Here is a 9,841-nt window from a genome sequence, read left to right as displayed (position 1 = left end):
ATTGTTTTTGCTATACACTCAGCTGCCTCTTATTGTCCCGAACATTTGCATGGAATAGAGGGAGCATACTTTTAGAAATCTTTGCATGACATTGTTGTGTTAATGGACCGTATTACCGCGGCCATTTTCACTAATGGCGCCGCGAAATGATAATGATGCCCCTCTAGAGTTTACCCTTTATCTGCAGGTTTGTGCAAAAGGCTTTCTCAGGGAAATTTGGAAATGGAAAGTCTGAATGTTTTCATTCTGCATCATCTTCAAAACTCCAACAGCATACATTATTCAGGAGATTAATGCTTATACCCTAAAAAAGGGTTACTTTATAAGCCTTTGTTATATTTTTACTGATGCAAAGTTTTCCAAAAACAATAAAAGCGTGAAGGAAACAATGCTGAGAAGAGACGATCCTGCAAAACATCAGCAAACAAGAAATGCTTGAAGATCCATTTCATTAGCTTTTGTATGGGAACTATTTGCACTTGTCTGCAAGCTTGCATTGTGAAGACTCTGGGGATTCGCCGGTTAAAAAATGAGTTTAATCTCTGCTCTCGACTCTGCTGATTCTACTCCACTTGGCTCCACTGACTTAGCACTTTGTTCCCCCTGCAAAAAAAAAAAAAAAAAAGTCAAGCCGCTTCCTGTCCAAAGAATTAGCTTTTATAACAGTGTTTGAGGTAATTTCTTTGGCAACTTCTACTTCTGCAGAAATAATATCAATCAACTTTTCATCCAAAAAATTAATTTAAAAAAAAGGAGAAGATTTTTAATGTTGGAAGTTTGTTTAAAGAGAGCTGCATAAAACATCGTCACCTGTCAGGCTTCAATGAATCCAATTAGTTGTAGTCGTTTCCTGAGCAGAGTTTTCATATCAGTCAGTGATTAAGTGGAGCCTCATGTGGAAAAGCTTTCCATATCTAAAGTTGGCCGCGGGCATCTCTGCCCGAGAGAGCCGAGCAGTCAGATGGAGTCAAGGCAGATGCTCAAGGCAGTTCTGGTTTTACACGAGGAGGCAGCAGCCGACCCAGTGACAGGAATGAGCAGCGTGTGACTGCGGCTGTTTTCAGAAAAGGAGAACAGGCAAACTGGTGTATGAAGTGTTAGAGCGAAGCAGCTGAGGAACTGCGGTGCCTAAAAATGAGGTGGAGTTCGCTCTGCGTTGCCACAGTAACAGTTCATCTGTAAAATGCAACATTTCACTGCATGTTCTGGATTTTTACATTGGTGCAAGTTCAAGTTATGTAATGTGAAACCCTTACAGGAAAAACATTTTCAGTTCTTTTTGTGTGAGGAAACAATAGCTAAATTGTGTGTTTGTTATAATGAAAAGGTAAAAATGCTTACTACTGAGTTTCAAGGTTTTTTACTACAAATAACATTAAACTGTGTATTTATGTGTAGATTGTTGATTCTTGAAGCCCAGTCTTCCTGCTATGATGTTCTTCTTTTGTTGTCCTTGTACCGAACTGCCAGCATGAAGGTTTTTTTGTAGAAAAAGTTTTGTAGAGTGAATTCAAAGTAGTGCTCCAACAAACGATTATTCTAATAGTCGACTAATCACTGATTATTTTTTCCGATTAGTCGACTAATCGGGTCATTTGTAAACTGGATGTAAAGCACAAATCTTAACCATCATTAGCTTGAAACTAACTAAATCTAGATATATAGCATTACTTGCGGTCATGCTAGTGTGAACGCTGTAAGCTGAATTCACCGCTGAAGATGCTAGTGCGATAGCTGAAGATGCTGAAATTGATAGCTAAAATTGTTGAAGCTGATAGCCTGCTAAAATATTAGTAAAATGCCAAATTAGCCTAAAAAAACTGAGAAAAAGCCTGTTAGCTAAAAGAGCTAGCATAGTTGAAATATTAACTAAACTCTAAAATAGCCTAAAAAAAACCTTAATAAATGCCAAATGTCAACAGTTGAGCTAACGGTTGAAAAATTACAGCATGTTAAAGATTTTGTGTTTAAGCGTCACCCAAGCATCTATTTGTTTAAATTGTGACTGTTCTGTTCGTTTGTGTCAAAGACATCTCTATGGATTAATCCGACAAAACAAAAAACTAGCCTCAGTCACATGGACCCGTACTAGTGTTGACCCGTACGGTTTTTGGATTGTTCAACCCCGTTGAGGGTTGTAGAGAGGAGCGGCTGCATCTTAAGAGCAGAGCCGTCCCTGGGCTTAGGTGAGATAGGCGGCCGCCTAGGAAGGCTTCTGCTGGAGGGAGCGCCAAATTGCAATTTCCTTTTTTTTTTTTTTTACAGTTTGATACACCCCTCATTTAGTGCAAAATGTTTAAAAAAATCTTATAACCATAAATAAAATAATCCAGAAGCTTGAAATGATCAATAATTCAGTCTGGTGCTGTACCCCTCCTTGCAAACGTAGCCCCTGTCGAAGCTTGGTGGAGGGGCGTCGAGGAGAAGGAGGGGCACGCGGTGTGGTCCCTGCTTCTTTAAAACTTTAAGGATGAAAATGCAGCAAAACAAGCCCTGAGGGACAGCTCTAAGGTCAAAAAAGGAAGGAAGAGCAGGAAAAAATCAGACTCAAACCATAGGTTTTTCTGTTTTATTTACATTAATTTGCTTAGAAAAATGTCATGTTATCTTGCGCTCATTTTTAACTTGTATAATTTTGACAAAATATATTTTTATGGAGAGTAAAATGTTAAAAGTCATTTAAGGTTTAAGTTGATTTATTCCTGTTTTTTATTATTTATAATTATGTTAATAAGTTGAGTTTTTAAAGTTTTCAAAATGGGCATTCTGCTAGCTTTTTGGACTATTTTGGCATTTAGATTTTTTTAGGCTATTTTGGAGTTTAGCTAATATTTCAGCGAAAATCTGTATGACATGATGTATTTACTCACCAGAAAATTAACATTTTTTCACTAAGGGCTCACGAATTTGTCTCCAACCTCACGGGTCACTTGTATACAGATTTGCTCATTTTTGACCAGCTTTCCTAGCATAAGTTTATTTTCTCAGCTAGATTTAAAGGTTAACTAAAGGTGTATTGCATTGTGGGTACAAAGGGTCCTGACAAAGCAGGAGATGTCATGTAAGAGTTTTTGACAAGTTTGGACTAAAAGCAGGTTCCTTTCATCCATAAATTATAAGAGTGAAAGTAACTGTGGTCTGCAGAAATATTTTTCTTCCCTTCTTGCAGTTCTTAATTTTTTTTTCCATAAAGGAACTCTTTTTTGAATGTCACATGACATCTCAGCCTTCAACTAAACATGTCCATGCTGCCATTTTTCCTGATCCCGTCCCGAATCCTCACTGTAAAGTTCTTGAAGCTCTGATGAGCTTACTTCCTTTCACCCTCCAGCTGGATCTTGAAGGTTCGTCCCTCTAATCTAGTAACTGATTCTTTTGCTCACAAAAGGGAGCACAATGAAAACTGTAGATCTCTTTATCTTTGTTTTCCATCGACCTGCTGCTGCATAGTTAACAGAGCAACACAGCAGTCGCATATGGTGACAAACTGATCAATACTCATTGATCGAGGCAGCCATGTAAACACAAACGTTACTGCAAATCCTGATTTTATTGCCTCAAAAGCAGATCATTTTAATAAAAATGGATGATTTTGGGGGCATTTCCGTCACTCTTGTCTGCTGAAGATGTTGAGGGTTTTATATGAAGAGCTCTAATAGAATAACATCTCAGAAGTCCACGCTCGCTTCCAATTACTTGACTCATTTCCCTTTGGAGACTTCAGCCCACAGCAGCCTCACCGCTCATTATCTCTAAACCCGAGTGGCCTCTGAGGAGTATACACTTCCTGAGAGTTGGCTTTTGTATGCATATGGATGTCTTACACTAGTTTCCAATTGCTGTTGTGAGGTAGAAATTATTAAGAAAGAAGAAAAAAAAGAAGGCTTTAGTTTAATTATTTCAACATTCAAGGTTAAAAATCTGTTAAGTTTATTGATATACAGATTCATAACAAGAGAAAATGTTTTTTTTCATAAATGTGCTGCTACAAACCTCACCAGTCTTTGTAAGGGTGGCAAATGGGAACAGCAGAGTGTCATCACAAAAATACAAATTTCAAACTGTTTAATTTAATTTAAAACTATAAAATTTAAAGTTTTTTTATTGAGCAAAATCCTGTATGCCCCAAAGGAAATTAATGAGAAAGTATTCAAATGTTACAATTGTGAGCAGATTAGCAACAAGCCTTTAAATATATTCTTGGGCTATGTTTTTAGCTTTTATAGTAATTTTCCAAAAATTTTAACTAATATTTTAGCAACATGCTAACGTTTTTAGCTAACTTGTTTTATACTGTGGTTTTTATAGGCTAATTTAGAGTTTAGCTTCTGTTTTAGCAACATGCTAACATCTTTGGCTAATTTGTTATCTACTGGGGTTTTATTGGCTAATTTAGAGTTTAGCTTCTGTTAGCCACAGGCTAACGTTTTTGACTAATCTAGTTTACTGAGGAATCTTGGGCTATTTTGGAGTTTAGCTAGTATTTAAGCAGCGAGCTAGCTTTTTTGTGGCTAATTTGGCATCTACTTAGGTTTGTTTATGGTGATTTGAAGTTTGCCTAATATTTTAGCAACATGCTAACATTTATGGCTAATTAGTTATCTACTGTGGTTTTTATAGGCTAATTTAGAGTTTAGCTTCTATTTTAGCAACAGGCTAACATTTTTGACTAATTTAGTTTACTGGGGAATTTTAGGCTATTTTGGAGCAACAAGCTAGCTTTTTTTTTGCCAATTTGCCATCTACTAAGGTTTTTTTCATCTTTGTGTGTGATGATATTAACATTGACTCAAAATTAAGCTTCTCAGCTTCTCACATTTTTACATCTGCTTCCTAAACTCCCAGCTATAGAGCAGTTTACTCTGTAACATGCTGGTCGGTGGGGATTTTACTTGCTCTTGCTCTCACAGGACTGTTCTCAATCAATGAGAGAAGAAAATCCAATTTCTTTGCAGCATCTCAGCAGCTGGAAACCCATCAGGCAGTAAATATTTGAGCTCAGCGTTTATTGTTGCTAAAGTTCCCTTCATTATCTGTGGTTTTCTCCAGAAATATCTTCATTTAATGCAGAACAACTTTAAGTTCTCGGGGTCAACTGTCCTGAGGAACAGAGAGATGGCAGGAAAGAGGTGACGAGGAGAGTGAAATCAGATTGGAACAGGTGGAGGAAGGTGTCAGGAGCGATCAGCGTGAGCATGTGAAGAATGTCAGCAAGAATGAAAGAGAAGGTGTAAAAGACTGAGGTGAGAGCAGCCATGTTGGTTTAGAGACAACGGCATGGAGAAAGGAGACAGCTGGAGGAAGCAGAGATGAAGATGCTGAGGTTCTCTTTGGGAGTGATGAGGACGGATAGGATCAGGAATGAATCCATTAGTGGATCAGCTTATGGTAGATGTTTTGGAGATAAAATCAGGGCAGCAGACTAAGATAGTTTGGACATGTTCAGAGGAAGAACTGTGATGATGTTGGTAAAAGGATGCTGAGGTTGGAGATATCAAGAAAGAGGAGATTCATGGACGCAGTTACAGAGGACATGATGGTTGGTGTCTAAGAATGTTTTTTCTTGACTTTCTTAGAGATTAAAAGTGCTGAACAAGAAGAGCAAAAAATCTTAAGTTGTGCTTTTATTTTGAAAAATATAAGTCCAGAACTGTGATTTTTTTTACTCGATTTTGCATTTTTCTGAGTGTCATGGCGCCCTGGGTAAAGTATGACATATCCCAGGAATGGGTGGACCAAAGGCCAAGTCTTGAGTATCATTATTTTATTTATTTTTGACATTTTTTGTTGTCAAATTCCTAATAATTGTTTTTTACATTTTGTTACATAAACCACAGTTGAAAATTAAAGAAACCTACTTGTCATATTTTTTTAAGAAGAATACTTTTTATTGGGTGTATTAATATATCAGGTAAAATGTACCTGTCAAAAGTGACTTTTTATTGTGAAAGTGCTCTATGGTCAAGCTTCCAGATTATTTATAAAAAAAAAAAAAACACACAAAAAGAAAAAGCAGTCGAGTAAAATACCAACCGTGTGAAAATTAACTGTTTAGGAGAAATTAAATTAGGTTTGTTCCTGAATTATATGAAACCAAGTCTTTCATATATCAGAAAAAACAGCTGCGAAAAAAAACAGCCTGGAGCAAAATTCACCAGATTTACCAAAAAAAAATATACTAAAGTCTACTTACTTTAAAACTAAATGTAAGATAGTCTGTAATACCTGAAGCAGTTACTTAGATCAATCTGAAAGTGGGATATTTTCCTGGACACTTTCCATTTCTCTGTTTTTGCGCATTGACATAAAGTTCTTGAACAAATGACAGAAAATATGATTTTATAAACTTAAAAAAACTTAAAGATTATTGCATGTAAACTCAAAGTATACCAGAAAGGTTACTTTAAGTATTCTACTAAGTATATACTTAAGAGTCACTTTAAGTAGAGTTTCATGAACTTAAAATTGACGGAAAGTTTATTACAAGTAAAACTAATAGTATACCAGAAATGTTACTTTAAGTATACTTCTAAACATACTTAAAAGCTAATTTAAGTATACTTTCATACACTTAAAATATACTTAGTTTAATGCAAATAGTATACCAAAAAGATACAGAAAGTACACATTAAAAACTTGAAATAAGCTTAAAGTTTATTGCAAGTAAAATCATAGTATACCTGAAAGGTTACTTTAAGTATACTTCTTGGTATACTTAAAAGTTTCTCTATGTATACTTTCACAAACTTAAAATAAGCTTAAAGTTTATTACAACTAATATTATCGTATAGTAGAAGGGTTAGTTTAATTATACTTAAAAGTTACTTTGAGCATACGTCCATAAACTCAAAATAAACTTTAAGTTTATTGCAAGTAAACTAATATTATACCAGAAGGGTTACTTTAAGTATACTTTCAACTGATAGTGTACCAGAAGGATTACTTTAAGTGTACGTCTACGTCCGCCTAAAAGTTACTTTAAGTATGCTTTCAGAAACTAACATTTTATTAAAACTACACCAGAAATGTTTACTTTAAGTATACTTCTAAAAATACCTTTTTTTTTACTAAAAGTGAGTCAGTTTAGTCCCAAGAAGTATTTTTGTTAGTACACTCCCAGTATACTTAAGTGTACTTGGTACACTTAAGTATACTTTAAAACATATTCTTAAAGTATACTTATCTTGGGGAAGAGTTGGCATTCCGCACCAAGCTTCTTCTGACAGTAGGGGGCGAACATGCACCAGTAAACAGTAGAAAAAGAAGAAGAAGAAGAAGCCCCTTCTTGCTTGTCCAGTGTGAACAGCTATACTCGCACAGTTAGCATATTTAGCACATTACATGTCTGGTGTGTCTGCAGCTCTAGAGAAACAATCAACTCATTTTTACTTCTTCAGATTTACTTTGTAATTAGTTGATGAAACAATAACAAATAAATAAAGAAGCAAACGAACAAAAATGTTTTTTAGAATATCCGATCAAAATCCAAAGATTTGATAAATATGCTTGTCTGAGGTTGGGTAGTACGAATGTTACGTTTATTTTTACAGTTTGCTGAAGTGATTATGCTGTTAAAACAACTAAAATAAACCCAGAAACAGCGTCTGCTATTCCTGACTGAAACCTGAATCCTGTGAATCCTGAGGGAAAGATTTGATTTTGCCGCAGGAATTTTCTGCTTCCGTAAAGCTGACCTGACTTTTACAGGAGAACTCCGGCTTCACGTGTGTTTTTAAATTTGAAGCAGATTGAACATGAATGGAACTCACTGACCTGCGTTTGCTCCTTAAATGCCTCCGACAACGGCGTCACGGCAATAAGACTTCAACGATTGCCGTTGCAGAGGGTTGCCGAGCAACTGGACTGTAAATCCTCCCGGCTGCTGCAAAAACACACAGCGTGAATTGAGTCTAATTGTAGGGATGCTCTGTACAATACATCTGTGATGCATTTTTAAAAGGGGATGCCCTCTCCTTCACTCCACTTGAAGCATCGATCCCGAGAGAATCCGTGTTCAGGGTCCTTCAGAAGAAGTAGAAAATCAAACTTTTAATCATGCTAAGTTTGTTTGGGTTTAAAATCTTTTCTTTTTGGTTTTGGAGATATTGTACTATGATGAATAATCTGATATCCTTCCTCTTATCCAGGCTCAAACCTTCTCTAGTGGTTCATGTAGCTGTGGAGGTAGACATTGTTCACACTGATATTTTTGGCAGCTCTTGCCTCCCGGCGAGCTGTTGAACAAGACATCGACTCAAAGTCACACTTACACGCTTTAACGGACGTTGCAGGGATGTCTCTTTCATTGTCAGATGTTGTGGTGGTAGATGCAAGGAAACCTCTTCTGGAAGGTGTAGACATCTTCTCGTTTAGCAGTTATGTTGGGAAATTTAAGCTGCAAGTGGAGGCGGTACCCACCCCCGCCATCACTGGCTACACGCCCCTCACTTTCTGCCCCGTCGCCCTGGTCTGAGCTGTAAATTTATGAGGAAAAAAAAACTTTTTTTTTCAAAATGGCGGCAAAATGGCAACGGGATTATGTCTGAATTCCGCCCCTACTCACTTTATAATGTGTTCACCATTTTCCTTTTTTTTAATACGAAATTTGTTTAAGACAAATATTTTAAAAGTCATTTATCAGCTAAAATATGGATGTGATTTTTTTTAAATAACCTTTATTGGACATTCTTTCAATTTATAAATGTTCACTTTCAGTTGTGAATTTTTTTTAACAAAATTTAGCAGAAAACACTACAAGTACAGTGAAACATCAACATAAAACATTACTAAACCAGGGAGTGACGATGTGCAAACTAAAAAAAGTAAAAAAATGTTCTTGAAGCCTTTAGATTTTGCATGTGTTCTGCTGTTTTATAATTTAAAGTCCAGATAAAATAAATTAAAATAGGGTTGTGAATTTTACCATTTACATTTGTGAAGATGGAATTTCCCAAAAATAATAAACAATTGAATAACAAAAAAATAAATTCTTAGATAAAACGTATGAATCGAAATGCAACATGACAACAAAAATATTAATTCTTATAATTAACATTCAGTTTTGTTTTTATAAAGTCTTCAACATCACACCAACTTTTTCTGGTTTAAAACAGTGAGAGAATAAATGAAACATTGTCTCTACTTGATTTTCTAGTGCTGTCTGAATCGCCTGATTCCAACATTGAGTGCACTAGAAATTTCCCAGAAGTCTTTGTAAAAACTAGCGTGCATCGATGGCCACTAGATTAGCGAATATAGACCACAATGCATTACGATCGAACATTTTCGAACAAAAAATGTGTTTAAATGTAATTTTTGATCAAACCATCCACATTTTCACCATCAGAACACAGCTGATTGATTCGATTTTGACTTTGGGAAATCGGTGACGTCATATCCGGCGTAGAAAAACAAAAGAAAAGTAGCGAGCATGGCGTCCGAATTACTTTAAAAATCCAGCTATATAGTTGTTTAGTAGTTAGGGATTAGGGAGGGAATTCAGACATAGCCACGTTTTTTTATTTTTGTTATTCACGCCCACATTCCAAAAATGTTCTCATTAAATGTATTTTTGTTTCAGTCAGCTTGAGCAACGACTCATGTATCAATTTCACAACATTCCGATAAAAAATGTGCGATCAACTTCCCATTGACGTTGAAAGAGTTAGGAGGCAATGGATTGAAATCCTCAAGAGGAGTTTAAATTTATAGAAGGGGAGTTAAGGTAATATCTTAGGAAAATTCAAGATGGCGGCCTCTTCCCAAGATCAAAGATTTTCCCCCATATTGTAAAAAAATCTCAAATTTTTCCCACAAAATGGCCGCCAATCCGTAGTTGATG

At 35.9% G+C, this 9,841-nt stretch overlaps 1 long non-coding RNA gene across 1 annotated transcript; it reads right to left on the bottom strand.

The window, feature by feature from the left end:
• Positions 1 to 514: 514 nt before the first annotated feature.
• On the bottom strand, positions 515 to 9,085 carry LOC112158285. The gene is made up of 3 exons (XR_002921286.2): positions 8,271 to 9,085; positions 7,774 to 7,882; positions 515 to 603 (listed from the first exon to the last, which is right to left on the bottom strand). It is a non-coding gene; the product is annotated as an uncharacterized LOC112158285 (long non-coding RNA).
• Positions 9,086 to 9,841: the final 756 nt, after the last annotated feature.

This window comes from Oryzias melastigma, linkage group LG24 (assembly GCF_002922805.2).
Source record: "Oryzias melastigma strain HK-1 linkage group LG24, ASM292280v2, whole genome shotgun sequence".
Taxonomy (NCBI): Eukaryota; Metazoa; Chordata; class Actinopteri; order Beloniformes; family Adrianichthyidae; genus Oryzias; species Oryzias melastigma.
This window is presented reverse-complemented; position numbering and strand designations above follow the sequence as displayed.